The sequence below is a fragment of the Ambystoma mexicanum genome, chromosome 8 (genome assembly GCF_040938575.1).
Source record: "Ambystoma mexicanum isolate Mex_15411 chromosome 8, UKY_AmexF1_1, whole genome shotgun sequence".
Lineage (NCBI taxonomy): Eukaryota > Metazoa > Chordata > Amphibia > Caudata > Ambystomatidae > Ambystoma > Ambystoma mexicanum.
The window spans coordinates 731,814,897-731,838,070 of record NC_090929.1 but is presented as its reverse complement, the minus strand read 5'-3'; the positions used below and the strand labels follow the sequence as shown (position 1 = coordinate 731,838,070).

Here is a 23,174-nt window from a genome sequence, read left to right as displayed (position 1 = left end):
CTCTTGAAGGACTCAATATTCTCTGTACTGCATTACATGTGAAAGTCGATTTATTACCCATGAACACACTACCTGTATGCTAATTATATGTAAATAGGTAGCTCCAGCCCTCATAATGTTGTCCAACATTTCCGCTATAAAACGGGATAAAATTATTTTGGAAACATACCAAATTTGAAAAGTAATTGAGAAGTTGTGCAATTACTAATCATGGAGCACAAAATAGCCTACAGCACCTGGTATTCCCAGGCGGTCTCCCATCCAGGTACTAACTAGGCCCGACACTGCTTAGCTTCCGAGATCAGACGAGATCGGGCGCATTCAGTGTGGTGTGGCCGTAGGCTCAGGGCCTAGTGAGTTTTGTACTTTTAAGCATCTAGTCGGCTAGACCTTGCAGTTTTGAAAGGCAATTGAGAAATGGCTCACTTCCTGAACTTGGAGCACAAAAAAGCCTACAGCACCTGGTATTCCCAGGCGGTCTCCCATCCAGGTACTAACTAGGCCCGACACTGCTTAGCTTCCGAGATCAGACGAGATCGGGCGCATTCAGTGTGGTGTGGCCGTAGGCTCTGGTCCTAGTGAGGTTTGTACTTTTAAGCATCTAGTCGGCTAGACCTTGCAGTTTTGAAAGGCAATTGAGAAATGGCTCACTTCCTGAACTTGGAGCACAAAAAAGCCTACAGCACCTGGTATTCCCAGGCGGTCTCCCATCCAGGTACTAACTAGGCCCGACACTGCTTAGCTTCCGAGATCAGACGCATTCAGTGTGGTGTGGCCGTAGGCTCTGGGCCTAGTGAGTTTTGTACTTTTAAGCATCTAGTCGGCTAGACCTCTCAGTTTTGAAAGGCAATTGAGAAATGGCTCACTTCCTGAACTTGGAGCACAAAAAAGCCTACAGCACCTGGTATTCCCAGGCGGTCTCCCATCCAGGTACTAACTAGGCCCGACACTGCTTAGCTTCCGAGATCAGACGAGATCGGGCGCATTCAGTGTGGTGTGGCCGTAGGCTCGAGTAATGCTAAGAATATTACTCTTATGCATTTGCATTTAGTAAGCTAAGCCATGCAGCCACTTGCAACATGATACCACGCTCATCGGTCGATCAGCGCTCGATCAGGCGAGATATATAAGACTGGTGGGCCCATTCAGGACTCCTATGTCTGGTAGGATAACTTTAATCCATCCATCCTGTTTCTGTTGCAGGGAGGTGGAGAGAACAATCAACACAATAACGCCTTTCTTTCATGCCTCTTGAAGGACTCAATATTCTCTGTACTGCATTACATGTGAAAGTCGATTTATTACCCATGAACACACTACCTGTATGCTAATTATATGTAAATAGGTAGCTCCAGCCCTCATAATGTTGTCCAACATTTCCGCTATAAAACGGGATAAAATTATTTTGGAAACATACCAAATTTGAAAAGTAATTGAGAAGTTGTGCAATTACTAATCATGGAGCACAAAATAGCCTACAGCACCTGGTATTCCCAGGCGGTCTCCCATCCAGGTACTAACTAGGCCCGACACTGCTTAGCTTCCGAGATCAGACAAGATCGGGCGCATTCAGTGTGGTGTGGCCGTAGGCTCTGGGCCTAGTGAGTTTTGTACTTTTAAGCATCTAGTCGGCTAGACCTTGCAGTTTTGAAAGGCAATTGAGAAATGGCTCACTTCCTGAACTTGGAGCACAAAAAAGCCTACAGCACCTGGTATTCCCAGGCAGTCTCCCATCCAGGTACTAACTAGGCCCGACACTGCTTAGCTTCTGAGATCAGACGAGATCAGGCGCATTCAGTGTGGTGTGGCCGTAGGCTCTGGTCCTAGTGAGTTTTGTACTTTTAAGCATCTAGTCGGCTAGACCTTGCAGTTTTGAAAGGCAATTGAGAAATGGCTCACTTCCTGAACTTGGAGCACAAAAAAGCCTACAGCACCTGGTATTCCCAGGCGGTCTCCCATCCAGGTACTAACTAGGCCCGACACTGCTTAGCTTCCGAGATCAGACGAGATCGGGCGCATTCAGTGTGGTGTGGCCGTAGGCTCTGGGCCTAGTGAGTTTTGTACTTTTAAGCATCTAGTCGGCTAGACCTTGCAGTTTTGAAAGGCAATTGAGAAATGGCTCACTTCCTGAACTTGGAGCACAAAAAAGCCTACAGCACCTGGTATTCCCAGGCGGTCTCCCATCCAGGTACTAACTAGGCCCGACACTGCTTAGCTTCCGAGATCAGACGAGATCGGGCGCATTCAGTGTGGTGTGGCCGTAGGCTCTGGGCCTAGTGAGTTTTGTACTTTTAAGCATCTAGTCGGCTAGACCTTGCAGTTTTGAAAGGCAATTGAGAAATGGCTCACTTCCTGAACTTGGAGCACAAAAAAGCCTACAGCACCTGGTATTCCCAGGCGGTCTCCCATCCAGGTACTAACTAGGCCCGACACTGCTTAGCTTCCGAGATCAGACGAGATCGGGCGCATTCAGTGTGGTGTGGCCGTAGGCTCTAGAAATGCTAAGAATATTACTCTTATGCATTTGCATTTAGTAAGCTAAGCCATGCAGCCACTTGCAACATGATACCACGCTCATCGCTCGATCAGCGCTTGATCAGGCGAGATATATAAGACTGGTGGGCCCATTCAGGACTCCTATGTCTGGTAGGATAACTTTAATCCATCCATCCTGTTTCTGTTGCAGGGAGGTGGAGAGAACAATCAACACAATAACGGCTTTCTTTCATGCCTCTTGAAGGACTCAATATTCTCTGTACTGCATTACATGTGAAAGTCGATTTATTACCCATGAACACACTACCTGTATGCTAATTATATGTAAATAGGTAGCTCCAGCCCTCATAATGTTGTCCAACATTTCCGCTATAAAACGGGATAAAATTATTTTGGAAACATACCAAATTTGAAAAGTAATTGAGAAGTTGCGCAATTACTAATCATGGAGCACAAAATAGCCTACAGCACCTGGTATTCCCAGGCGGTCTCCCATCCAGGTACTAACTAGGCCCGACACTGCTTAGCTTCCGAGATCAGACGAGATCGGGCGCATTCAGTGTGGTGTGGCCGTAGGCTCTGGGCCTAGTGAGTTTTGTACTTTTAAGCATCTAGTCGGCTAGACCTTGCAGTTTTGAAAGGCAATTGAGAAATGGCTCACTTCCTGAACTTGGAGCACAAAAAAGCCTACAGCACCTGGTATTCCCAGGCAGTCTCCCATCCAGGTACTAACTAGGCCCGACACTGCTTAGCTTCCGAGATCAGACGAGATCGGGCGCATTCAGTGTGGTGTGGCCGTAGGCTCTAGAAATGCTAAGAATATTACTCTTATGCATTTGCATTTAGTAAGCTAAGCCATGCAGCCACTTGCAACATGATACCACGCTCATCGCTCGATCAGGCTCGATCAGGCGAGATATATAAGACTGGTGGGCCCATTCAGGACTCCTATGTCTGGTAGGATAACTTTAATCCATCCATCCTGTTTCTGTTGCAGGGAGGTGGAGAGAACAATCAACACAATAACGGCTTTCTTTCATGCCTCTTGAAGGACTCAATATTCTCTGTACTGCATTACATGTGAAAGTCGATTTATTACCCATGAACACACTACCTGTATGCTAATTATATGTAAATAGGTAGCTCCAGCCCTCATAATGTTGTCCAACATTTCCGCTATAAAACGGGATAAAATTATTTTGGAAACATACCAAATTTGAAAAGTAATTGAGAAGTTGTGCAATTACTAATCATGGAGCACAAAATAGCCTACAGCACCTGGTATTCCCAGGCGGTCTCCCATCCAGGTACTAACTAGGCCCGACAGTGCTTAGCTTCCGAGATCAGACGAGATCGGGCGCATTCAGTGTGGTGTGGCCGTAGGCTCTGGGCCTAGTGAGTTTTGTACTTTTAAGCATCTAGTCGGCTAGACCTTGCAGTTTTGAAAGGCAATTGAGAAATGGCTCACTTCCTGAACTTGGAGCACAAAAAAGCCTACAGCACCTGGTATTCCCAGGCGGTCTCCCATCCAGGTACTAACTAGGCCCGACACTGCTTAGCTTCCGAGATCAGACGAGATCGGGCGGATTCAGTGTGGTGTGGCCGTAGGCTCTGGTCCTAGTGAGTTTTGTACTTTTAAGCATCTAGTCGGCTAGACCTTGCAGTTTTGAAAGGCAATTGAGAAATGGCTCACTTCCTGAACTTGGAGCACAAAAAAGCCTACAGCACCTGGTATTCCCAGGCGGTCTCCCATCCAGGTACTAACTAGGCCCGACACTGCTTAGCTTCCGAGATCAGACGAGATCGGGCGCATTCAGTGTGGTGTGGCCGTAGGCTCTGGGCCTAGTGAGTTTTGTACTTTTAAGCATCTAGTCGGCTAGACCTTGCAGTTTTGAAAGGCAATTGAGAAATGGCTCACTTCCTGAACTTGGAGCACAAAAAAGCCTACAGCACCTGGTATTCCCAGGCGGTCTCCCATCCAGGTACTAACTAGGCCCGACACTGAGCTTCCGAGATCAGACGAGATCGGGCGCATTCAGTCTGGTGTGGCCGTAGGCTCTAGTAATGCTAAGAATATTACTCTTATGCATTTGCATTTAGTAAGCTAAGCCATGCAGCCACTTGCAACATGATACCACGCTCATCGCTCGATCAGCGCTCGATCAGGCGAGATATATAAGACTGGTGGGCCCATTCAGGACTCCTATGTCTGGTAGGATAACTTTAATCCATCCATCCTGTTTCTGTTGCAGGGAGGTGGAGAGAACAATCAACACAATAACGGCTTTCTTTCATGCCTCTTGAAGGACTCAATATTCTCTGTACTGCATTACATGTGAAAGTCGATTTATTACCCATGAACACACTACCTGTATGCTAATTATATGTAAATAGGTAGCTCCAGCCCTCATAATGTTGTCCAACATTTCCGCTATAAAACGGGATAAAATTATTTTGGAAACATACCAAATTTGAAAAGTAATTGAGAAGTTGCGCAATTACTAATCATGGAGCACAAAATAGCCTACAGCACCTGGTATTCCCAGGCGGTCTCCCATCCAGGTACTAACTAGGCCCGACACTGCTTAGCTTCCGAGATCAGACGAGATCGGGCGCATTCAGTGTGGTGTGGCCGTAGGCTCTGGGCCTAGTGAGTTTTGTACTTTTAAGCATCTAGTCGGCTAGACCTTGCAGTTTTGAAAGGCAATTGAGAAATGGCTCACTTCCTGAACTTGGAGCACAAAAAAGCCTACAGCACCTGGTATTCCCAGGCAGTCTCCCATCCAGGTACCAACTAGGCCCGACACTGCTTAGCTTCCGAGATCAGACGAGATCAGGCGCATTCAGTGTGGTGTGGCCGTAGGCTCTAGAAATGCTAAGAATATTACTCTTATGCATTTGCATTTAGTAAGCTAAGCCATGCAGCCACTTGCAACATGATACCACGCTCATCGCTCGATCAGGCTCGATCAGGCGAGATATATAAGACTGGTGGGCCCATTCAGGACTCCTATGTCTGGTAGGATAACTTTAATCCATCCATCCTGTTTCTGTTGCAGGGAGGTGGAGAGAACAATCAACACAATAACGGCTTTCTTTCATGCCTCTTGAAGGACTCAATATTCTCTGTACTGCATTACATGTGAAAGTCGATTTATTACCCATGAACACACTACCTGTATGCTAATTATATGTAAATAGGTAGCTCCAGCCCTCATAATGTTGTCCAACATTTCCGCTATAAAACGGGATAAAATTATTTTGGAAACATACCAAATTTGAAAAGTAATTGAGAAGTTGTGCAATTACTAATCATGGAGCACAAAATAGCCTACAGCACCTGGTATTCCCAGGCGGTCTCCCATCCAGGTACTAACTAGGCCCGACACTGCTTAGCTTCCGACATCAGACGAGATCGGGCGCATTCAGTGTGGTGTGGCCGTAGGCTCAGGGCCTAGTGAGTTTTGTACTTTTAAGCATCTAGTCGGCTAGACCTTGCAGTTTTGAAAGGCAATTGAGAAATGGCTCACTTCCTGAACTTGGAGCACAAAAAAGCCTACAGCACCTGGTATTCCCAGGCGGTCTCCCATCCAGGTACTAACTAGGCCCGACACTGCTTAGCTTCCAAGATCAGACGAGATCGGGCGCATTCAGTGTGGTGTGGCCGTAGGCTCTGGTCCCAGTGAGTTTTGTACTTTTAAGCATCTAGTCGGCTAGACCTTGCAGTTTTGAAAGGCAATTGAGAAATGGCTCACTTCCTGAACTTGGAGCACAAAAAAGCCTACAGCACCTGGTATTCCCAGGCGGTCTCCCATCCAGGTACTAACTAGGCCTGACACTGCTTAGCTTCCGAGATCAGACGAGATCGGGCGCATTCAGTGTGGTGTGGCCGTAGGCTCTGGGCCTAGTGAGTTTTGTACTTTTAAGCATCTAGTCGGCTAGACCTTGCAGTTTTGAAAGGCAATTGAGAAATGGCTCACTTCCTGAACTTGGAGCACAAAAAAGCCTACAGCACCTGGTATTCCCAGGCGGTCTCCCATCCAGGTACTAACTAGGCCCGACACTGCTTAGCTTCCGAGATCAGACGAGATCGGGCGCATTCAGTGTGGTGTGGCCGTAGGCTCGAGTAATGCTAAGAATATTACTCTTATGCATTTGCATTTAGTAAGCTAAGCCATGCAGCCACTTGCAACATGATACCACGCTCATCGCTCGATCAGGCTCGATCAGGCGAGATATATAAGACTGGTGGGCCCATTCAGGACTCCTATGTCTGGTAGGATAACTTTAATCCATCCATCCTGTTTCTGTTGCAGGGAGGTGGAGAGAACAATCAACACAATAACGGCTTTCTTTCATGCCTCTTGAAGGACTCAATATTCTCTGTACTGCATTACATGTGAAAGTCGATTTATTACCCATGAACACACTACCTGTATGCTAATTATATGTAAATAGGTAGCTCCAGCCCTCATAATGTTGTCCAACATTTCCGCTATAAAACGGGATAAAATTATTTTGGAAACATACCAAATTTGAAAAGTAATTGAGAAGTTGTGCAATTACTAATCATGGAGCACAAAATAGCCTACAGCACCTGGTATTCCCAGGCGGTCTCCCATCCAGGTACTAACTAGGCCCGACACTGCTTAGCTTCCGAGATCAGACGAGATCGGGCGCATTCAGTGTGGTGTGGCCGTAGGCTCTGGGCCTAGTGAGTTTTGTACTTTTAAGCATCTAGTCGGCTAGACCTTGCAGTTTTGAAAGGTAATTGAGAAATGGCTCACTTCCTGAACTTGGAGCACAAAAAAGCCTACAGCACCTGGTATTCCCAGGCGGTCTCCCATCCAGGTACTAACTAGGCCCGACACTGCTTAGCTTCTGAGATCAGACGAGATCGGGCGCATTCAGTGTGGTGTGGCCGTAGGCTCTGGTCCTAGTGAGTTTTGTACTTTTAAGCATCTAGTCGGCTAGACCTTGCAGTTTTGAAAGGCAATTGAGAAATGGCTCACTTCCTGAACTTGGAGCACAAAAAAGCCTACAGCACCTGGTATTCCCAGGCGGTCTCCCATCCAGGTACTAACTAGGCCCGACACTGCTTAGCTTCCGAGATCAGACGAGATCGGGCGCATTCAGTGTGGTGTGGCCGTAGGCTCTGGGCCTAGTGAGTTTTGTACTTTTAAGCATCTAGTCGGCTAGACCTTGCAGTTTTGAAAGGCAATTGAGAAATGGCTCACTTCCTGAACTTGGAGCACAAAAAAGCCTACAGCACCTGGTATTCCCAGGCGGTCTCCCATCCAGGTACTAACTAGGCCCAACACTGCTTAGCTTCCAAGATCAGACGAGATCGGGCGCATTCAGTGTGGTGTGGCTGTAGGCTCTAGAAATGCTAAGAATATTACTCTTATGCATTTGCATTTAGTAAGCTAAGCCATGCAGCCACTTGCAACATGATACCACGCTCATCGCTCGATCAGGCGAGATATATAAGACTGGTGGGCCCATTCAGGACTCCTATGTCTGGTAGGATAACTTTAATCCATCCATCCTGTTTCTGTTGCAGGGAGGTGGAGAGAACAATCAACACAATAACGGCTTTCTTTCATGCCTCTTGAAGGACTCAATATTCTCTGTACTGCATTACATGTGAAAGTCGATTTATTACCCATGAACACACTACCTGTATGCTAATTATATGTAAATAGGTAGCTCCAGCCCTCATAATGTTGTCCAACATTTCCGCTATAAAACGGGATAAAATTATTTTGGAAACATACCAAATTTGAAAAGTAATTGAGAAGTTGTGCAATTACTAATCATGGAGCACAAAATAGCCTACAGCACCTGGTATTCCCAGGCGGTCTCCCATCCAGGTACTAACTAGGCCCGACACTGCTTAGCTTCCGAGATCAGACGAGATCGGGCGCATTCAGTGTGGTGTGGCCGTAGGCTCTGGTCCTAGTGAGTTTTGTACTTTTAAGCATCTAGTCGGCTAGACCTTGCAGTTTTGAAAGGCAATTGAGAAATGGCTCACTTCCTGAACTTGGAGCACAAAAAAGCCTACAGCACCTGGTATTCCCAGGCGGTCTCCCATCCAGGTACTAACTAGGCCCGACACTGCTTAGCTTCCGAGATCAGACGAGATCGGGCGCATTCAGTGTGGTGTGGCCATAGGCTCTGGGCCTAGTGAGTTTTGTACTTTTAAGCATCTAGTCGGCTAGACCTTGCAGTTTTGAAAGGCAATTGAGAAATGGCTCACTTCCTGAACTTGGAGCACAAAAAAGCCTACAGCACCTGGTATTCCCAGGCGGTCTCCCATCCAGGTACTAACTAGGCCCGACACTGCTTAGCTTCCGAGATCAGACGAGATCGGGCGCATTCAGTCTGGTGTAGCCGTAGGCTCTAGTAATGCTAAGAATATTACTCTTATGCATTTGCATTTAGTAAGCTAAGCCATGCAGCCACTTGCAACATGATACCACGCTCATCGCTCGATCAGCGCTCGATCAGGCGAGATATATAAGACTGGTGGGCCCATTCAGGACTCCTATGTCTGGTAGGATAACTTTAATCCATCCATCCTGTTTCTGTTGCAGGGAGGTGGAGAGAACAATCAACACAATAACGGCTTTCTTTCATGCCTCTTGAAGGACTCAATATTCTCTGTACTGCATTACATGTGAAAGTCGATTTATTACCCATGAACACACTACCTGTATGCTAATTATATGTAAATAGGTAGCTCCAGCCCTCATAATGTTGTCCAACATTTCCGCTATAAAACGGGATAAAATTATTTTGGAAACATACCAAATTTGAAAAGTAATTGAGAAGTTGTGCAATTACTAATCATGGAGCACAAAATAGCCTACAGCACCTGGTATTCCCAGGCGGTCTCCCATCCAGGTACTAACTAGGCCCGACACTGCTTAGCTTCCGAGATCAGACGAGATCGGGCGCATTCAGTGTGGTGTGGCCGTAGGCTCTGGGCCTAGTGAGTTTTGTACTTTTAAGCATCTAGTCGGCTAGACCTTGCAGTTTTGAAAGGCAATTGAGAAATGGCTCACTTCCTGAACTTGGAGCACAAAAAAGCCTACAGCACCTGGTATTACCAGGCGGTCTCCCATCCAGGTACTAACTAGGCCCGACACTGCTTAGCTTCCGAGATCAGACGAGATCGGGCGCATTCAGTGTGGTGTGGCCGTAGGCTCTGGTCCTAGTGAGTTTTGTACTTTTAAGCATCTAGTCGGCTAGACCTTGCAGTTTTGAAAGGCAATTGAGAAATGGCTCACTTCCTGAACTTGGAGCACAAAAAAGCCTACAGCACCTGGTATTCCCAGGCGGTCTCCCATCCAGGTACTAACTAGGCCCGACACTGCTTAGCTTCCGAGATCAGACGAGATCGGGCGCATTCAGTGTGGTGTGGCCGTAGGCTCTGGTCCTAGTGAGTTTTGTACTTTTAAGCATCTAGTCGGCTAGACCTTGCAGTTTTGAAAGGCGATTGAGAAATGGCTCACTTCCTGAACTTGGAGCACAAAAAAGCCTACAGCACCTGGTATTCCCAGGCGGTCTCCCATCCAGGTACTAACTAGGCCCGACACTGCTTAGCTTCCGAGATCAGACGAGATCGGGCGCATTCAGTGTGGTGTGGCCGTAGGCTCTGGTCCTAGTGAGTTTTGTACTTTTAAGCATCTAGTCGGCTAGACCTTGCAGTTTTGAAAGGCAATTGAGAAATGGCTCACTTCCTGAACTTGGAGCACAAAAAAGCCTACAGCACCTGGTATTCCCAGGCGGTCTCCCATCCAGGTACTAACTAGGCCCGACACTGCTTAGCTTCCGAGATCAGACGAGATCGGGCGCATTCAGTGTGGTGTGGCCGTAGGCTCTGGGCCTAGTGAGTTTTGTACTTTTAAGCATCTAGTCGGCTAGACCTTGCAGTTTTGAAAGGCAATTGAGAAATGGCTCACTTCCTGAACTTGGAGCACAAAAAAGCCTACAGCACCTGGTATTCCCAGGCGGTCTCCCATCCAGGTACTAACTAGGCCCGACACTGCTTAGCTTCCGAGATCAGACGAGATCGGGCGCATTCAGTGTGGTGTGGCCGTAGGCTCGAGTAATGCTAAGAATATTACTCTAATGCATTTGCATTTAGTAAGCTAAGCCATGCAGCCACTTGCAACATGATACCACGCTCATCGCTCGATCAGCGCTTGATCAGGCGAGATATATAAGACTGGTGGGCCCATTCAGGACTCCTATGTCTGGTAGGATAACTTTAATCCATCCATCCTGTTTCTGTTGCAGGGATGTGGAGAGAACAATCAACACAATAACGGCTTTCTTTCATGCCTCTTGAAGGACTCAATATTCTCTGTACTGCATTACATGTGAAAGTCGATTTATTACCCATGAACACACTACCTGTATGCTAATTATATGTAAATAGGTAGCTCCAGCCCTCATAATGTTGTCCAACATTTCCGCTATAAAACGGGATAAAATTATTTTGGAAACATACCAAATTTGAAAAGTAATTGAGAAGTTGCGCAATTACTAATCATGGAGCACAAAATAGCCTACAGCACCTGGTATTCCCAGGCGGTCTCCCATCCAGGTACTAACTAGGCCCGACACTGCTTAGCTTCCGAGATCAGACGAGATCGGGCGCATTCAGTGTGGTGTGGCCGTAGGCTCTGGGCCTAGTGAGTTTTGTACTTTTAAGCATCTAGTCGGCTAGACCTTGCAGTTTTGAAAGGCAATTGAGAAATGGCTCACTTCCTGAACTTGGAGCACAAAAAAGCCTACAGCACCTGGTATTCCCAGGCAGTCTCCCATCCAGGTACTAACTAGGCCCGACACTGCTTAGCTTCTGAGATCAGACGAGATCGGGCGCATTCAGTGTGGTGTGGCCGTAGGCTCTGGTCCTAGTGAGTTTTGTACTTTTAAGCATCTAGTCGGCTAGACCTTGCAGTTTTGAAAGGCAATTGAGAAATGGCTCACTTCCTGAACTTGGAGCACAAAAAAGCCTACAGCACCTGGTATTCCCAGGCGGTCTCCCATCCAGGTACTAACTAGGCCCGACACTGCTTAGCTTCCGAGATCAGACGAGATCGGGCGCATTCAGTGTGGTGTGGCCGTAGGCTCTGGGCCTAGTGAGTTTTGTACTTTTAAGCATCTAGTCGGCTAGACCTTGCAGTTTTGAAAGGCAATTGAGAAATGGCTCACTTCCTGAACTTGGAGCACAAAAAAGCCTACAGCACCTGGTATTCCCAGGCGGTCTCCCATCCAGGTACTAACTAGGCCCGACACTGCTTAGCTTCCGAGATCAGACGAGATCGGGCGCATTCAGTGTGGTGTGGCCGTAGGCTCTAGAAATGCTAAGAATATTACTCTTATGCATTTGCATTTAGTAAGCTAAGCCATGCAGCCACTTGCAACATGATACCACGCTCATCGCTCGATCAGCGCTTGATCAGGCGAGATATATAAGACTGGTGGGCCCATTCAGGACTCCTATGTCTGGTAGGATAACTTTAATCCATCCATCCTGTTTCTGTTGCAGGGAGGTGGAGAGAACAATCAACACAATAACGGCTTTCTTTCATGCCTCTTGAAGGACTCAATATTCTCTGTACTGCATTACATGTGAAAGTCGATTTATTACCCATGAACACACTACCTGTATGCTAATTATATGTAAATAGGTAGCTCCAGCCCTCATAATGTTGTCCAACATTTCCGCTATAAAACGGGATAAAATTATTTTGGAAACATACCAAATTTGAAAAGTAATTGAGAAGTTGCGCAATTACTAATCATGGAGCACAAAATAGCCTACAGCACCTGGTATTCCCAGGCGGTCTCCCATCCAGGTACTAACTAGGCCCGACACTGCTTAGCTTCCGAGATCAGACGAGATCGGGCGCATTCAGTGTGGTGTGGCCGTAGGCTCTGGTCCTAGTGAGTTTTGTACTTTTAAGCATCTAGTCGGCTAGACCTTGCAGTTTTGAAAGGCAATTGAGAAATGGCTCACTTCCTGAACTTGGAGCACAAAAAAGCCTACAGCACCTGGTATTCCCAGGCAGTCTCCCATCCAGGTACTAACTAGGCCCGACACTGCTTAGCTTCCGAGATCAGACGAGATCGGGCGCATTCAGTGTGGTGTGGCCGTAGGCTCTAGAAATGCTAAGAATATTACTCTTATGCATTTGCATTTAGTAAGCTAAGCCATGCAGCCACTTGCAACATGATACCACGCTCATCGCTCGATCAGCGCTCGATCAGGCGAGATATATAAGACTGGTGGGCCCATTCAGGACTCCTATGTCTGGTAGGATAACTTTAATCCATCCATCCTGTTTCTGTTGCAGGGAGGTGGAGAGAACAATCAACACAATAACGGCTTTCTTTCATGCCTCTTGAAGGACTCAATATTCTCTGTACTGCATTACATGTGAAAGTCGATTTATTACCCATGAACACACTACCTGTATGCTAATTATATGTAAATAGGTAGCTCCAGCCCTCATAATGTTGTCCAACATTTCCGCTATAAAACGGGATAAAATTATTTTGGAAACATACCAAATTTGAAAAGTAATTGAGAAGTTGTGCAATTACTAATCATGGAGCACAAAATAGCCTACAGCACCTGGTATTCCCAGGCGGTCTCCCATCCAGGTACTAACTAGGCCCGACACTGCTTAGCTTCCGAGATCAGACGAGATCGGGCGCATTCAGTGTGGTGTGGCCGTAGGCTCTGGTCCTAGTGAGTTTTGTACTTTTAAGCATCTAGTCGGCTAGACCTTGCAGTTTTGAAAGGCAATTGAGAAATGGCTCACTTCCTGAACTTGGAGCACAAAAAAGCCTACAGCACCTGGTATTCCCAGGCGGTCTCCCATCCAGGTACTAACTAGGCCCGACACTGCTTAGCTTCCGAGATCAGACGAGATCGGGCGCATTCAGTGTGGTGTGGCCGTAGGCTCTGGTCCTAGTGAGGTTTGTACTTTTAAGCATCTAGTCGGCTAGACCTTGCAGTTTTGAAAGGCAATTGAGAAATGGCTCACTTCCTGAACTTGGAGCACAAAAAAGCCTACAGCACCTGGTATTCCCAGGCGGTCTCCCATCCAGGTACTAACTAGGCCCGACACTGCTTAGCTTCCGAGATCAGACGCATTCAGTGTGGTGTGGCCGTAGGCTCTGGGCCTAGTGAGTTTTGTACTTTTAAGCATCTAGTCGGCTAGACCTCTCAGTTTTGAAAGGCAATTGAGAAATGGCTCACTTCCTGAACTTGGAGCACAAAAAAGCCTACAGCACCTGGTATTCCCAGGCGGTCTCCCATCCAGGTACTAACTAGGCCCGACACTGCTTAGCTTCCGAGATCAGACGAGATCGGGCGCATTCAGTGTGGTGTGGCCGTAGGCTCGAGTAATGCTAAGAATATTACTCTTATGCATTTGCATTTAGTAAGCTAAGCCATGCAGCCACTTGCAACATGATACCACGCTCATCGGTCGATCAGCGCTCGATCAGGCGAGATATATAAGACTGGTGGGCCCATTCAGGACTCCTATGTCTGGTAGGATAACTTTAATCCATCCATCCTGTTTCTGTTGCAGGGAGGTGGAGAGAACAATCAACACAATAACGCCTTTCTTTCATGCCTCTTGAAGGACTCAATATTCTCTGTACTGCATTACATGTGAAAGTCGATTTATTACCCATGAACACACTACCTGTATGCTAATTATATGTAAATAGGTAGCTCCAGCCCTCATAATGTTGTCCAACATTTCCGCTATAAAACGGGATAAAATTATTTTGGAAACATACCAAATTTGAAAAGTAATTGAGAAGTTGTGCAATTACTAATCATGGAGCACAAAATAGCCTACAGCACCTGGTATTCCCAGGCGGTCTCCCATCCAGGTACTAACTAGGCCCGACACTGCTTAGCTTCCGAGATCAGACAAGATCGGGCGCATTCAGTGTGGTGTGGCCGTAGGCTCTGGGCCTAGTGAGTTTTGTACTTTTAAGCATCTAGTCGGCTAGACCTTGCAGTTTTGAAAGGCAATTGAGAAATGGCTCACTTCCTGAACTTGGAGCACAAAAAAGCCTACAGCACCTGGTATTCCCAGGCAGTCTCCCATCCAGGTACTAACTAGGCCCGACACTGCTTAGCTTCTGAGATCAGACGAGATCGGGCGCATTCAGTGTGGTGTGGCCGTAGGCTCTGGTCCTAGTGAGTTTTGTACTTTTAAGCATCTAGTCGGCTAGACCTTGCAGTTTTGAAAGGCAATTGAGAAATGGCTCACTTCCTGAACTTGGAGCACAAAAAAGCCTACAGCACCTGGTATTCCCAGGCGGTCTCCCATCCAGGTACTAACTAGGCCCGACACTGCTTAGCTTCCGAGATCAGACGAGATCGGGCGCATTCAGTGTGGTGTGGCCGTAGGCTCTGGGCCTAGTGAGTTTTGTACTTTTAAGCATCTAGTCGGCTAGACCTTGCAGTTTTGAAAGGCAATTGAGAAATGGCTCACTTCCTGAACTTGGAGCACAAAAAAGCCTACAGCACCTGGTATTCCCAGGCGGTCTCCCATCCAGGTACTAACTAGGCCCGACACTGCTTAGCTTCCGAGATCAGACGAGATCGGGCGCATTCAGTGTGGTGTGGCCGTAGGCTCTGGGCCTAGTGAGTTTTGTACTTTTAAGCATCTAGTCGGCTAGACCTTGCAGTTTTGAAAGGCAATTGAGAAATGGCTCACTTCCTGAACTTGGAGCACAAAAAAGCCTACAGCACCTGGTATTCCCAGGCGGTCTCCCATCCAGGTACTAACTAGGCCCGACACTGCTTAGCTTCCGAGATCAGACGAGATCGGGCGCATTCAGTGTGGTGTGGCCGTAGGCTCTAGAAATGCTAAGAATATTACTCTTATGCATTTGCATTTAGTAAGCTAAGCCATGCAGCCACTTGCAACATGATACCACGCTCATCGCTCGATCAGCGCTTGATCAGGCGAGATATATAAGACTGGTGGGCCCATTCAGGACTCCTATGTCTGGTAGGATAACTTTAATCCATCCATCCTGTTTCTGTTGCAGGGAGGTGGAGAGAACAATCAACACAATAACGGCTTTCTTTCATGCCTCTTGAAGGACTCAATATTCTCTGTACTGCATTACATGTGAAAGTCGATTTATTACCCATGAACACACTACCTGTATGCTAATTATATGTAAATAGGTAGCTCCAGCCCTCATAATGTTGTCCAACATTTCCGCTATAAAACGGGATAAAATTATTTTGGAAACATACCAAATTTGAAAAGTAATTGAGAAGTTGCGCAATTACTAATCATGGAGCACAAAATAGCCTACAGCACCTGGTATTCCCAGGCGGTCTCCCATCCAGGTACTAACTAGGCCCGACACTGCTTAGCTTCCGAGATCAGACGAGATCGGGCGCATTCAGTGTGGTGTGGCCGTAGGCTCTGGGCCTAGTGAGTTTTGTACTTTTAAGCATCTAGTCGGCTAGACCTTGCAGTTTTGAAAGGCAATTGAGAAATGGCTCACTTCCTGAACTTGGAGCACAAAAAAGCCTACAGCACCTGGTATTCCCAGGCAGTCTCCCATCCAGGTACTAACTAGGCCCGACACTGCTTAGCTTCCGAGATCAGACGAGATCGGGCGCATTCAGTGTGGTGTGGCCGTAGGCTCTAGAAATGCTAAGAATATTACTCTTATGCATTTGCATTTAGTAAGCTAAGCCATGCAGCCACTTGCAACATGATACCACGCTCATCGCTCGATCAGGCTCGATCAGGCGAGATATATAAGACTGGTGGGCCCATTCAGGACTCCTATGTCTGGTAGGATAACTTTAATCCATCCATCCTGTTTCTGTTGCAGGGAGGTGGAGAGAACAATCAACACAATAACGGCTTTCTTTCATGCCTCTTGAAGGACTCAATATTCTCTGTACTGCATTACATGTGAAAGTCGATTTATTACCCATGAACACACTACCTGTATGCTAATTATATGTAAATAGGTAGCTCCAGCCCTCATAATGTTGTCCAACATTTCCGCTATAAAACGGGATAAAATTATTTTGGAAACATACCAAATTTGAAAAGTAATTGAGAAGTTGTGCAATTACTAATCATGGAGCACAAAATAGCCTACAGCACCTGGTATTCCCAGGCGGTCTCCCATCCAGGTACTAACTAGGCCCGACAGTGCTTAGCTTCCGAGATCAGACGAGATCGGGCGCATTCAGTGTGGTGTGGCCGTAGGCTCTGGGCCTAGTGAGTTTTGTACTTTTAAGCATCTAGTCGGCTAGACCTTGCAGTTTTGAAAGGCAATTGAGAAATGGCTCACTTCCTGAACTTGGAGCACAAAAAAGCCTACAGCACCTGGTATTCCCAGGCGGTCTCCCATCCAGGTACTAACTAGGCCCGACACTGCTTAGCTTCCGAGATCAGACGAGATCGGGCGGATTCAGTGTGGTGTGGCCGTAGGCTCTGGTCCTAGTGAGTTTTGTACTTTTAAGCATCTAGTCGGCTAGACCTTGCAGTTTTGAAAGGCAATTGAGAAATGGCTCACTTCCTGAACTTGGAGCACAAAAAAGCCTACAGCACCTGGTATTCCCAGGCGGTCTCCCATCCAGGTACTAACTAGGCCCGACACTGCTTAGTGTGGTGTGGCCGTAGGCTCTAGAAATGCTAAGAATATTACTCTTATGCATTTGCATTTAGTAAGCTAAGCCATGCAGCCACTTGCAACATGATACCACGCTCATCGCTCGATCAGCGCTCGATCAGGCTCGATCAGGCGAGATATATAAGACTGGTGGGCCCATTCAGGACTCCTATGTCTGGTAGGATAACTTTAATCCATCCATCCTGTTTCTGTTGCAGGGAGATGGAGAGAACAATCAACACAATAACGGCTTTCTTTCATGCCTCTTGAAGGACTCAATATTCTCTGTACTGCATTACATGTGAAAGTCGATTTATTACCCATGAACACACTACCTGTATGCTAATTATATGTAAATAGGTAGCTCCAGCCCTCATAATGTTGTCCAACATTTCCGCTATAAAACGGGATAAAATTATTTTGGAAACATACCAAATTTGAAAAGTAATTGAGAAGTTGTGCAATTACTAATCATGGAGCACAAAATAGCCTACAGCACCTGGTATTCCCAGGCGGTCTCCCATCCAGGTACTAACTAGGCCCGACACTGCTTAGCTTCCGAGATCAGACGAGATCGGGCGCATTCAGTGTGGTGTGGCCGTAGGCTCTGGTCCTAGTGAGTTTTGTACTTTTAAGCATCTAGTCGGCTAGACCTTGCAGTTTTGAAAGGCAATTGAGAAATGGCTCACTTCCTGAACTTGGAGCACAAAAAAGCCTACAGCACCTGGTATTCCCAGGCGGTCTCCCATCCAGGTACTAACTAGGCCCGACACTGCTTAGCTTCCGAGATCAGACGAGATCGGGCGCATTCAGTGTGGTGTGGCCGTAGGCTCTGAGCCTAGTGAGTTTTGTACTTTTAAGCATCTAGTCGGCTAGACCTTGCAGTTTTGAAAGGCAATTGAGAAATGGCTCACTTCCTGAACTTGGAGCACAAAAAAGCCTACAGCACCTGGTATTCCCAGGCGGTCTCCCATCCAGGTACTAACTAGGCCCGACACTGAGCTTCCGAGATCAGACGAGATCGGGCGCATTCAGTCTGGTGTGGCCGTAGGCTCTAGTAATGCTAAGAATATTACTCTTATGCATTTGCATTTAGTAAGCTAAGCCATGCAGCCACTTGCAACATGATACCACGCTCATCGCTCGATCAGGCTCGATCAGGCGAGATATATAAGACTGGTGGGCCCATTCAGGACTCCTATGTCTGGTAGGATAACTTTAATCCATCCATCCTGTTTCTGTTGCAGGGAGATGGAGAGAACAATCAACACAATAACGGCTTTCTTTCATGCCTCTTGAAGGACTCAATATTCTCTGTACTGCATTACATGTGAAAGTCGATTTATTACCCATGAACACACTACCTGTATGCTAATTATATGTAAATAGGTAGCTCCAGCCCTCATAATGTTGTCCAACATTTCCGCTATAAAACGGGATAAAATTATTTTGGAAACATACCAAATTTGAAAAGTAATTGAGAAGTTGCGCAATTACTAATCATGGAGCACAAAATAGCCTACAGCACCTGGTATTCCCAGGCGGTCTCCCATCCAGGTACTAACTAGGCCCGACACTGCTTAGCTTCCGAGATCAGACGAGATCGGGCGCATTCAGTGTGGTGTGGCCGTAGGCTCTGGGCCTAGTGAGTTTTGTACTTTTAAGCATCTAGTCGGCTAGACCTTGCAGTTTTGAAAGGCAATTGAGAAATGGCTCACTTCCTGAACTTGGAGCACAAAAAAGCCTACAGCACCTGGTATTCCCAGGCAGTCTCCCATCCAGGTACTAACTAGGCCCGACACTGCTTAGCTTCCGAGATCAGACGAGATCGGGCGCATTCAGTGTGGTGTGGCCGTAGGCTCTAGAAATGCTAAGAATATTACTCTTATGCATTTGCATTTAGTAAGCTAAGCCATGCAGCCACTTGCAACATGATACCACGCTCATCGCTCGATCAGGCTCGATCAGGCGAGATATATAAGACTGGTGGGCCCATTCAGGACTCCTATGTCTGGTAGGATAACTTTAATCCATCCATCCTGTTTCTGTTGCAGGGAGGTGGAGAGAACAATCAACACAATAACGGCTTTCTTTCATGCCTCTTGAAGGACTCAATATTCTCTGTACTGCATTACATGTGAAAGTCGATTTATTACCCATGAACACACTACCTGTATGCTAATTATATGTAAATAGGTAGCTCCAGCCCTCATAATGTTGTCCAACATTTCCGCTATAAAACGGGATAAAATTATTTTGGAAACATACCAAATTTGAAAAGTAATTGAGAAGTTGTGCAATTACTAATCATGGAGCACAAAATAGCCTACAGCACCTGGTATTCCCAGGCGGTCTCCCATCCAGGTACTAACTAGGCCCGACAGTGCTTAGCTTCCGAGATCAGACGAGATCGGGCGCATTCAGTGTGGTGTGGCCGTAGGCTCTGGGCCTAGTGAGTTTTGTACTTTTAAGCATCTAGTCGGCTAGACCTTGCAGTTTTGAAAGGCAATTGAGAAATGGCTCACTTCCTGAACTTGGAGCACAAAAAAGCCTACAGCACCTGGTATTCCCAGGCGGTCTCCCATCCAGGTACTAACTAGGCCCGACACTGCTTAGCTTCCGAGATCAGACGAGATCGGGCGGATTCAGTGTGGTGTGGCCGTAGGCTCTGGTCCTAGTGAGTTTTGTACTTTTAAGCATCTAGTCGGCTAGACCTTGCAGTTTTGAAAGGCAATTGAGAAATGGCTCACTTCCTGAACTTGGAGCACAAAAAAGCCTACAGCACCTGGTATTCCCAGGCGGTCTCCCATCCAGGTACTAACTAGGCCCGACACTGCTTAGTGTGGTGTGGCCGTAGGCTCTAGAAATGCTAAGAATATTACTCTTATGCATTTGCATTTAGTAAGCTAAGCCATGCAGCCACTTGCAACATGATACCACGCTCATCGCTCGATCAGCGCTCGATCAGGCTCGATCAGGCGAGATATATAAGACTGGTGGGCCCATTCAGGACTCCTATGTCTGGTAGGATAACTTTAATCCATCCATCCTGTTTCTGTTGCAGGGAGATGGAGAGAACAATCAACACAATAACGGCTTTCTTTCATGCCTCTTGAAGGACTCAATATTCTCTGTACTGCATTACATGTGAAAGTCGATTTATTACCCATGAACACACTACCTGTATGCTAATTATATGTAAATAGGTAGCTCCAGCCCTCATAATGTTGTCCAACATTTCCGCTATAAAACGGGATAAAATTATTTTGGAAACATACCAAATTTGAAAAGTAATTGAGAAGTTGTGCAATTACTAATCATGGAGCACAAAATAGCCTACAGCACCTGGTATTCCCAGGCGGTCTCCCATCCAGGTACTAACTAGGCCCGACACTGCTTAGCTTCCGAGATCAGACGAGATCGGGCGCATTCAGTGTGGTGTGGCCGTAGGCTCTGGTCCTAGTGAGTTTTGTACTTTTAAGCATCTAGTCGGCTAGACCTTGCAGTTTTGAAAGGCAATTGAGAAATGGCTCACTTCCTGAACTTGGAGCACAAAAAAGCCTACAGCACCTGGTATTCCCAGGCGGTCTCCCATCCAGGTACTAACTAGGCCCGACACTGCTTAGCTTCCGAGATCAGACGAGATCGGGCGCATTCAGTGTGGTGTGGCCGTAGGCTCTGAGCCTAGTGAGTTTTGTACTTTTAAGCATCTAGTCGGCTAGACCTTGCAGTTTTGAAAGGCAATTGAGAAATGGCTCACTTCCTGAACTTGGAGCACAAAAAAGCCTACAGCACCTGGTATTCCCAGGCGGTCTCCCATCCAGGTACTAACTAGGCCCGACACTGAGCTTCCGAGATCAGACGAGATCGGGCGCATTCAGTCTGGTGTGGCCGTAGGCTCTAGTAATGCTAAGAATATTACTCTTATGCATTTGCATTTAGTAAGCTAAGCCATGCAGCCACTTGCAACATGATACCACGCTCATCGCTCGATCAGGCTCGATCAGGCGAGATATATAAGACTGGTGGGCCCATTCAGGACTCCTATGTCTGGTAGGATAACTTTAATCCATCCATCCTGTTTCTGTTGCAGGGAGATGGAGAGAACAATCAACACAATAACGGCTTTCTTTCATGCCTCTTGAAGGACTCAATATTCTCTGTACTGCATTACATGTGAAAGTCGATTTATTACCCATGAACACACTACCTGTATGCTAATTATATGTAAATAGGTAGCTCCAGCCCTCATAATGTTGTCCAACATTTCCGCTATAAAACGGGATAAAATTATTTTGGAAACATACCAAATTTGAAAAGTAATTGAGAAGTTGTGCAATTACTAATCATGGAGCACAAAATAGCCTACAGCACCTGGTATTCCCAGGCGGTCTCCCATCCAGGTACTAACTAGGCCCGACACTGCTTAGCTTCCGAGATCAGACGAGATCGGGCGCATTCAGTGTGGTGTGGCCGTAGGCTCTGGTCCTAGTGAGTTTTGTACTTTTAAGCATCTAGTCGGCTAGACCTTGCAGTTTTGAAAGGCAATTGAGAAATGGCTCACTTCCTGAACTTGGAGCACAAAAAAGCCTACAGCACCTGGTATTCCCAGGCGGTCTCCCATCCAGGTACTAACTAGGCCCGACACTGCTTAGCTTCCGAGATCAGACGAGATCGGGCGCATTCAGTGTGGTGTGGCCGTAGGCTCTGAGCCTAGTGAGTTTTGTACTTTTAAGCATCTAGTCGGCTAGACCTTGCAGTTTTGAAAGGCAATTGAGAAATGGCTCACTTCCTGAACTTGGAGCACAAAAAAGCCTACAGCACCTGGTATTCCCAGGCGGTCTCCCATCCAGGTACTAACTAGGCCCGACACTGAGCTTCCGAGATCAGACGAGATCGGGCGCATTCAGTCTGGTGTGGCCGTAGGCTCTAGTAATGCTAAGAATATTACTCTTATGCATTTGCATTTAGTAAGCTAAGCCATGCAGCCACTTGCAACATGATACCACGCTCATCGCTCGATCAGCGCTCGATCAGGCGAGATATATAAGACTGGTGGGCCCATTCAGGACTCCTATGTCTGGTAGGATAACTTTAATCCATCCATCCTGTTTCTGTTGCAGGGAGGTGGAGAGAACAATCAACACAATAACGGCTTTCTTTCATGCCTCTTGAAGGACTCAATATTCTCTGTACTGCATTACATGTGAAAGTCGATTTATTACCCATGAACACACTACCTGTATGCTAATTATATGTAAATAGGTAGCTCCAGCCCTCATAATGTTGTCCAACATTTCCGCTATAAAACGGGATAAAATTATTTTGGAAACATACCAAATTTGAAAAGTAATTGAGAAGTTGTGCAATTACTAATCATGGAGCACAAAATAGCCTACAGCACCTGGTATTCCCAGGCGGTCTCCCATCCAGGTACTAACTAGGCCTGACACTGCTTAGCTTCCGAGATCAGACGAGATCGGGCGCATTCAGTGTGGTGTGGCCGTAGGCTCAGGGCCTAGTGAGTTTTGTACTTTTAAGCATCTAGTCGGCTAGACCTTGCAGTTTTGAAAGGCAATTGAGAAATGGCTCACTTCCTGAACTTGGAGCACAAAAAAGCCTACAGCACCTGGTATTCCCAGGCGGTCTCCCATCCAGGTACTAACTAGGCCCGACACTGCTTAGCTTCCGAGATCAGACGAGATCGGGCGCATTCAGTGTGGTGTGGCCGTAGGCTCTGGGCCTAGTGAGTTTTGTACTTTTAAGCATCTAGTCGGCTAGACCTTGCAGTTTTGAAAGGCAATTGAGAAATGGCTCACTTCCTGAACTTGGAGCACAAAAAAGCCTACAGCACCTGGTATTCCCAGGCGGTCTCCCATCCAGGTACTAACTAGGCCCGACACTGAGCTTCCGAGATCAGACGAGATCGGGCGCATTCAGTGTGGTGTGGCCATAGGCTCTGGTCCTAGTGAGTTTTG

The 23,174-nt window shown here is 46.8% G+C and overlaps 62 non-coding genes and 7 pseudogenes across 62 annotated transcripts; all 69 read right to left on the bottom strand.

The window, feature by feature from the left end:
* Nucleotides 1-224: 224 nt before the first annotated feature.
* On the bottom strand, nt 225-343 carry LOC138476773 (5S ribosomal RNA). Its single transcript, XR_011270794.1, has one exon. It is a non-coding gene; the product is annotated as a 5S ribosomal RNA (ribosomal RNA).
* Nucleotides 344-449: 106 nt separating this feature from the next.
* LOC138476772 (5S ribosomal RNA) lies at nt 450-568 on the bottom strand. The gene has a single exon (XR_011270793.1). It is a non-coding gene; the product is annotated as a 5S ribosomal RNA (ribosomal RNA).
* A 106-nt stretch (nt 569-674) lies between these two features.
* LOC138474580 (5S ribosomal RNA) lies at nt 675-783 on the bottom strand (annotated as a pseudogene).
* A 106-nt stretch (nt 784-889) lies between these two features.
* On the bottom strand, nt 890-1,008 carry LOC138476770 (5S ribosomal RNA). The gene has a single exon (XR_011270791.1). It is a non-coding gene; the product is annotated as a 5S ribosomal RNA (ribosomal RNA).
* Nucleotides 1,009-1,472: 464 nt separating this feature from the next.
* On the bottom strand, nt 1,473-1,591 carry LOC138478847 (5S ribosomal RNA). Its single transcript, XR_011272676.1, has one exon. It is a non-coding gene; the product is annotated as a 5S ribosomal RNA (ribosomal RNA).
* Nucleotides 1,592-1,697: 106 nt separating this feature from the next.
* LOC138478741 (5S ribosomal RNA) lies at nt 1,698-1,816 on the bottom strand. The gene has a single exon (XR_011272580.1). It is a non-coding gene; the product is annotated as a 5S ribosomal RNA (ribosomal RNA).
* A 106-nt stretch (nt 1,817-1,922) lies between these two features.
* On the bottom strand, nt 1,923-2,041 carry LOC138476769 (5S ribosomal RNA). Its single transcript, XR_011270790.1, has one exon. It is a non-coding gene; the product is annotated as a 5S ribosomal RNA (ribosomal RNA).
* A 106-nt stretch (nt 2,042-2,147) lies between these two features.
* LOC138476768 (5S ribosomal RNA) lies at nt 2,148-2,266 on the bottom strand. The gene has a single exon (XR_011270789.1). It is a non-coding gene; the product is annotated as a 5S ribosomal RNA (ribosomal RNA).
* A 106-nt stretch (nt 2,267-2,372) lies between these two features.
* LOC138476767 (5S ribosomal RNA) lies at nt 2,373-2,491 on the bottom strand. Its single transcript, XR_011270788.1, has one exon. It is a non-coding gene; the product is annotated as a 5S ribosomal RNA (ribosomal RNA).
* Nucleotides 2,492-2,955: 464 nt separating this feature from the next.
* On the bottom strand, nt 2,956-3,074 carry LOC138476766 (5S ribosomal RNA). The gene has a single exon (XR_011270787.1). It is a non-coding gene; the product is annotated as a 5S ribosomal RNA (ribosomal RNA).
* Nucleotides 3,075-3,180: 106 nt separating this feature from the next.
* On the bottom strand, nt 3,181-3,299 carry LOC138478509 (5S ribosomal RNA). Its single transcript, XR_011272370.1, has one exon. It is a non-coding gene; the product is annotated as a 5S ribosomal RNA (ribosomal RNA).
* A 463-nt stretch (nt 3,300-3,762) lies between these two features.
* Nucleotides 3,763-3,881, bottom strand: LOC138478767 (5S ribosomal RNA). Its single transcript, XR_011272604.1, has one exon. It is a non-coding gene; the product is annotated as a 5S ribosomal RNA (ribosomal RNA).
* Nucleotides 3,882-3,987: 106 nt separating this feature from the next.
* On the bottom strand, nt 3,988-4,106 carry LOC138478150 (5S ribosomal RNA). The gene has a single exon (XR_011272044.1). It is a non-coding gene; the product is annotated as a 5S ribosomal RNA (ribosomal RNA).
* A 106-nt stretch (nt 4,107-4,212) lies between these two features.
* LOC138476764 (5S ribosomal RNA) lies at nt 4,213-4,331 on the bottom strand. Its single transcript, XR_011270786.1, has one exon. It is a non-coding gene; the product is annotated as a 5S ribosomal RNA (ribosomal RNA).
* A 106-nt stretch (nt 4,332-4,437) lies between these two features.
* On the bottom strand, nt 4,438-4,553 carry LOC138474131 (5S ribosomal RNA; annotated as a pseudogene).
* A 464-nt stretch (nt 4,554-5,017) lies between these two features.
* LOC138476763 (5S ribosomal RNA) lies at nt 5,018-5,136 on the bottom strand. The gene has a single exon (XR_011270785.1). It is a non-coding gene; the product is annotated as a 5S ribosomal RNA (ribosomal RNA).
* A 106-nt stretch (nt 5,137-5,242) lies between these two features.
* Nucleotides 5,243-5,361, bottom strand: LOC138480113 (5S ribosomal RNA). Its single transcript, XR_011273826.1, has one exon. It is a non-coding gene; the product is annotated as a 5S ribosomal RNA (ribosomal RNA).
* Nucleotides 5,362-5,824: 463 nt separating this feature from the next.
* LOC138479446 (5S ribosomal RNA) lies at nt 5,825-5,943 on the bottom strand. The gene has a single exon (XR_011273220.1). It is a non-coding gene; the product is annotated as a 5S ribosomal RNA (ribosomal RNA).
* Nucleotides 5,944-6,049: 106 nt separating this feature from the next.
* On the bottom strand, nt 6,050-6,168 carry LOC138478670 (5S ribosomal RNA). Its single transcript, XR_011272516.1, has one exon. It is a non-coding gene; the product is annotated as a 5S ribosomal RNA (ribosomal RNA).
* A 106-nt stretch (nt 6,169-6,274) lies between these two features.
* On the bottom strand, nt 6,275-6,393 carry LOC138478926 (5S ribosomal RNA). The gene has a single exon (XR_011272747.1). It is a non-coding gene; the product is annotated as a 5S ribosomal RNA (ribosomal RNA).
* Nucleotides 6,394-6,499: 106 nt separating this feature from the next.
* On the bottom strand, nt 6,500-6,618 carry LOC138476762 (5S ribosomal RNA). The gene has a single exon (XR_011270784.1). It is a non-coding gene; the product is annotated as a 5S ribosomal RNA (ribosomal RNA).
* A 463-nt stretch (nt 6,619-7,081) lies between these two features.
* LOC138476761 (5S ribosomal RNA) lies at nt 7,082-7,200 on the bottom strand. The gene has a single exon (XR_011270783.1). It is a non-coding gene; the product is annotated as a 5S ribosomal RNA (ribosomal RNA).
* Nucleotides 7,201-7,306: 106 nt separating this feature from the next.
* On the bottom strand, nt 7,307-7,425 carry LOC138479003 (5S ribosomal RNA). Its single transcript, XR_011272817.1, has one exon. It is a non-coding gene; the product is annotated as a 5S ribosomal RNA (ribosomal RNA).
* A 106-nt stretch (nt 7,426-7,531) lies between these two features.
* On the bottom strand, nt 7,532-7,650 carry LOC138476760 (5S ribosomal RNA). Its single transcript, XR_011270782.1, has one exon. It is a non-coding gene; the product is annotated as a 5S ribosomal RNA (ribosomal RNA).
* Nucleotides 7,651-7,756: 106 nt separating this feature from the next.
* Nucleotides 7,757-7,875, bottom strand: LOC138478159 (5S ribosomal RNA). The gene has a single exon (XR_011272052.1). It is a non-coding gene; the product is annotated as a 5S ribosomal RNA (ribosomal RNA).
* A 453-nt stretch (nt 7,876-8,328) lies between these two features.
* On the bottom strand, nt 8,329-8,447 carry LOC138476758 (5S ribosomal RNA). Its single transcript, XR_011270780.1, has one exon. It is a non-coding gene; the product is annotated as a 5S ribosomal RNA (ribosomal RNA).
* Nucleotides 8,448-8,553: 106 nt separating this feature from the next.
* LOC138477862 (5S ribosomal RNA) lies at nt 8,554-8,672 on the bottom strand. The gene has a single exon (XR_011271782.1). It is a non-coding gene; the product is annotated as a 5S ribosomal RNA (ribosomal RNA).
* Nucleotides 8,673-8,778: 106 nt separating this feature from the next.
* On the bottom strand, nt 8,779-8,897 carry LOC138479875 (5S ribosomal RNA). The gene has a single exon (XR_011273609.1). It is a non-coding gene; the product is annotated as a 5S ribosomal RNA (ribosomal RNA).
* A 464-nt stretch (nt 8,898-9,361) lies between these two features.
* Nucleotides 9,362-9,480, bottom strand: LOC138476757 (5S ribosomal RNA). The gene has a single exon (XR_011270779.1). It is a non-coding gene; the product is annotated as a 5S ribosomal RNA (ribosomal RNA).
* Nucleotides 9,481-9,586: 106 nt separating this feature from the next.
* Nucleotides 9,587-9,705, bottom strand: LOC138479539 (5S ribosomal RNA). Its single transcript, XR_011273305.1, has one exon. It is a non-coding gene; the product is annotated as a 5S ribosomal RNA (ribosomal RNA).
* Nucleotides 9,706-9,811: 106 nt separating this feature from the next.
* LOC138476756 (5S ribosomal RNA) lies at nt 9,812-9,930 on the bottom strand. The gene has a single exon (XR_011270778.1). It is a non-coding gene; the product is annotated as a 5S ribosomal RNA (ribosomal RNA).
* Nucleotides 9,931-10,036: 106 nt separating this feature from the next.
* LOC138476755 (5S ribosomal RNA) lies at nt 10,037-10,155 on the bottom strand. The gene has a single exon (XR_011270777.1). It is a non-coding gene; the product is annotated as a 5S ribosomal RNA (ribosomal RNA).
* Nucleotides 10,156-10,261: 106 nt separating this feature from the next.
* On the bottom strand, nt 10,262-10,380 carry LOC138476753 (5S ribosomal RNA). Its single transcript, XR_011270776.1, has one exon. It is a non-coding gene; the product is annotated as a 5S ribosomal RNA (ribosomal RNA).
* A 106-nt stretch (nt 10,381-10,486) lies between these two features.
* LOC138476752 (5S ribosomal RNA) lies at nt 10,487-10,605 on the bottom strand. Its single transcript, XR_011270775.1, has one exon. It is a non-coding gene; the product is annotated as a 5S ribosomal RNA (ribosomal RNA).
* A 464-nt stretch (nt 10,606-11,069) lies between these two features.
* LOC138476751 (5S ribosomal RNA) lies at nt 11,070-11,188 on the bottom strand. Its single transcript, XR_011270774.1, has one exon. It is a non-coding gene; the product is annotated as a 5S ribosomal RNA (ribosomal RNA).
* A 106-nt stretch (nt 11,189-11,294) lies between these two features.
* LOC138480058 (5S ribosomal RNA) lies at nt 11,295-11,413 on the bottom strand. The gene has a single exon (XR_011273776.1). It is a non-coding gene; the product is annotated as a 5S ribosomal RNA (ribosomal RNA).
* A 106-nt stretch (nt 11,414-11,519) lies between these two features.
* LOC138476750 (5S ribosomal RNA) lies at nt 11,520-11,638 on the bottom strand. Its single transcript, XR_011270773.1, has one exon. It is a non-coding gene; the product is annotated as a 5S ribosomal RNA (ribosomal RNA).
* Nucleotides 11,639-11,744: 106 nt separating this feature from the next.
* On the bottom strand, nt 11,745-11,863 carry LOC138476749 (5S ribosomal RNA). The gene has a single exon (XR_011270772.1). It is a non-coding gene; the product is annotated as a 5S ribosomal RNA (ribosomal RNA).
* A 464-nt stretch (nt 11,864-12,327) lies between these two features.
* Nucleotides 12,328-12,446, bottom strand: LOC138476748 (5S ribosomal RNA). Its single transcript, XR_011270771.1, has one exon. It is a non-coding gene; the product is annotated as a 5S ribosomal RNA (ribosomal RNA).
* A 106-nt stretch (nt 12,447-12,552) lies between these two features.
* LOC138478507 (5S ribosomal RNA) lies at nt 12,553-12,671 on the bottom strand. The gene has a single exon (XR_011272368.1). It is a non-coding gene; the product is annotated as a 5S ribosomal RNA (ribosomal RNA).
* Nucleotides 12,672-13,135: 464 nt separating this feature from the next.
* LOC138476746 (5S ribosomal RNA) lies at nt 13,136-13,254 on the bottom strand. Its single transcript, XR_011270769.1, has one exon. It is a non-coding gene; the product is annotated as a 5S ribosomal RNA (ribosomal RNA).
* Nucleotides 13,255-13,360: 106 nt separating this feature from the next.
* Nucleotides 13,361-13,479, bottom strand: LOC138476745 (5S ribosomal RNA). The gene has a single exon (XR_011270768.1). It is a non-coding gene; the product is annotated as a 5S ribosomal RNA (ribosomal RNA).
* A 106-nt stretch (nt 13,480-13,585) lies between these two features.
* On the bottom strand, nt 13,586-13,694 carry LOC138474578 (5S ribosomal RNA; annotated as a pseudogene).
* A 106-nt stretch (nt 13,695-13,800) lies between these two features.
* Nucleotides 13,801-13,919, bottom strand: LOC138476744 (5S ribosomal RNA). The gene has a single exon (XR_011270767.1). It is a non-coding gene; the product is annotated as a 5S ribosomal RNA (ribosomal RNA).
* A 464-nt stretch (nt 13,920-14,383) lies between these two features.
* LOC138478846 (5S ribosomal RNA) lies at nt 14,384-14,502 on the bottom strand. The gene has a single exon (XR_011272675.1). It is a non-coding gene; the product is annotated as a 5S ribosomal RNA (ribosomal RNA).
* A 106-nt stretch (nt 14,503-14,608) lies between these two features.
* On the bottom strand, nt 14,609-14,727 carry LOC138480057 (5S ribosomal RNA). The gene has a single exon (XR_011273775.1). It is a non-coding gene; the product is annotated as a 5S ribosomal RNA (ribosomal RNA).
* A 106-nt stretch (nt 14,728-14,833) lies between these two features.
* LOC138476742 (5S ribosomal RNA) lies at nt 14,834-14,952 on the bottom strand. Its single transcript, XR_011270766.1, has one exon. It is a non-coding gene; the product is annotated as a 5S ribosomal RNA (ribosomal RNA).
* Nucleotides 14,953-15,058: 106 nt separating this feature from the next.
* Nucleotides 15,059-15,177, bottom strand: LOC138476741 (5S ribosomal RNA). Its single transcript, XR_011270765.1, has one exon. It is a non-coding gene; the product is annotated as a 5S ribosomal RNA (ribosomal RNA).
* Nucleotides 15,178-15,283: 106 nt separating this feature from the next.
* On the bottom strand, nt 15,284-15,402 carry LOC138476740 (5S ribosomal RNA). Its single transcript, XR_011270764.1, has one exon. It is a non-coding gene; the product is annotated as a 5S ribosomal RNA (ribosomal RNA).
* A 464-nt stretch (nt 15,403-15,866) lies between these two features.
* LOC138476739 (5S ribosomal RNA) lies at nt 15,867-15,985 on the bottom strand. The gene has a single exon (XR_011270763.1). It is a non-coding gene; the product is annotated as a 5S ribosomal RNA (ribosomal RNA).
* A 106-nt stretch (nt 15,986-16,091) lies between these two features.
* On the bottom strand, nt 16,092-16,210 carry LOC138478506 (5S ribosomal RNA). The gene has a single exon (XR_011272367.1). It is a non-coding gene; the product is annotated as a 5S ribosomal RNA (ribosomal RNA).
* Nucleotides 16,211-16,673: 463 nt separating this feature from the next.
* On the bottom strand, nt 16,674-16,792 carry LOC138478765 (5S ribosomal RNA). The gene has a single exon (XR_011272602.1). It is a non-coding gene; the product is annotated as a 5S ribosomal RNA (ribosomal RNA).
* A 106-nt stretch (nt 16,793-16,898) lies between these two features.
* On the bottom strand, nt 16,899-17,017 carry LOC138478149 (5S ribosomal RNA). The gene has a single exon (XR_011272043.1). It is a non-coding gene; the product is annotated as a 5S ribosomal RNA (ribosomal RNA).
* Nucleotides 17,018-17,683: 666 nt separating this feature from the next.
* Nucleotides 17,684-17,802, bottom strand: LOC138476738 (5S ribosomal RNA). Its single transcript, XR_011270762.1, has one exon. It is a non-coding gene; the product is annotated as a 5S ribosomal RNA (ribosomal RNA).
* Nucleotides 17,803-17,908: 106 nt separating this feature from the next.
* Nucleotides 17,909-18,027, bottom strand: LOC138476737 (5S ribosomal RNA). Its single transcript, XR_011270761.1, has one exon. It is a non-coding gene; the product is annotated as a 5S ribosomal RNA (ribosomal RNA).
* Nucleotides 18,028-18,133: 106 nt separating this feature from the next.
* On the bottom strand, nt 18,134-18,249 carry LOC138474130 (5S ribosomal RNA; annotated as a pseudogene).
* A 463-nt stretch (nt 18,250-18,712) lies between these two features.
* On the bottom strand, nt 18,713-18,831 carry LOC138476736 (5S ribosomal RNA). The gene has a single exon (XR_011270760.1). It is a non-coding gene; the product is annotated as a 5S ribosomal RNA (ribosomal RNA).
* Nucleotides 18,832-18,937: 106 nt separating this feature from the next.
* On the bottom strand, nt 18,938-19,056 carry LOC138478504 (5S ribosomal RNA). The gene has a single exon (XR_011272366.1). It is a non-coding gene; the product is annotated as a 5S ribosomal RNA (ribosomal RNA).
* A 463-nt stretch (nt 19,057-19,519) lies between these two features.
* On the bottom strand, nt 19,520-19,638 carry LOC138478764 (5S ribosomal RNA). Its single transcript, XR_011272601.1, has one exon. It is a non-coding gene; the product is annotated as a 5S ribosomal RNA (ribosomal RNA).
* A 106-nt stretch (nt 19,639-19,744) lies between these two features.
* On the bottom strand, nt 19,745-19,863 carry LOC138478148 (5S ribosomal RNA). Its single transcript, XR_011272042.1, has one exon. It is a non-coding gene; the product is annotated as a 5S ribosomal RNA (ribosomal RNA).
* A 666-nt stretch (nt 19,864-20,529) lies between these two features.
* On the bottom strand, nt 20,530-20,648 carry LOC138476734 (5S ribosomal RNA). The gene has a single exon (XR_011270758.1). It is a non-coding gene; the product is annotated as a 5S ribosomal RNA (ribosomal RNA).
* Nucleotides 20,649-20,754: 106 nt separating this feature from the next.
* On the bottom strand, nt 20,755-20,873 carry LOC138476733 (5S ribosomal RNA). The gene has a single exon (XR_011270757.1). It is a non-coding gene; the product is annotated as a 5S ribosomal RNA (ribosomal RNA).
* A 106-nt stretch (nt 20,874-20,979) lies between these two features.
* LOC138474129 (5S ribosomal RNA) lies at nt 20,980-21,095 on the bottom strand (annotated as a pseudogene).
* A 463-nt stretch (nt 21,096-21,558) lies between these two features.
* LOC138476731 (5S ribosomal RNA) lies at nt 21,559-21,677 on the bottom strand. The gene has a single exon (XR_011270756.1). It is a non-coding gene; the product is annotated as a 5S ribosomal RNA (ribosomal RNA).
* A 106-nt stretch (nt 21,678-21,783) lies between these two features.
* Nucleotides 21,784-21,902, bottom strand: LOC138476730 (5S ribosomal RNA). Its single transcript, XR_011270755.1, has one exon. It is a non-coding gene; the product is annotated as a 5S ribosomal RNA (ribosomal RNA).
* Nucleotides 21,903-22,008: 106 nt separating this feature from the next.
* Nucleotides 22,009-22,124, bottom strand: LOC138474128 (5S ribosomal RNA; annotated as a pseudogene).
* A 464-nt stretch (nt 22,125-22,588) lies between these two features.
* Nucleotides 22,589-22,707, bottom strand: LOC138478924 (5S ribosomal RNA). Its single transcript, XR_011272746.1, has one exon. It is a non-coding gene; the product is annotated as a 5S ribosomal RNA (ribosomal RNA).
* Nucleotides 22,708-22,813: 106 nt separating this feature from the next.
* LOC138476729 (5S ribosomal RNA) lies at nt 22,814-22,932 on the bottom strand. The gene has a single exon (XR_011270754.1). It is a non-coding gene; the product is annotated as a 5S ribosomal RNA (ribosomal RNA).
* Nucleotides 22,933-23,038: 106 nt separating this feature from the next.
* Nucleotides 23,039-23,154, bottom strand: LOC138473916 (5S ribosomal RNA; annotated as a pseudogene).
* Nucleotides 23,155-23,174: the final 20 nt, after the last annotated feature.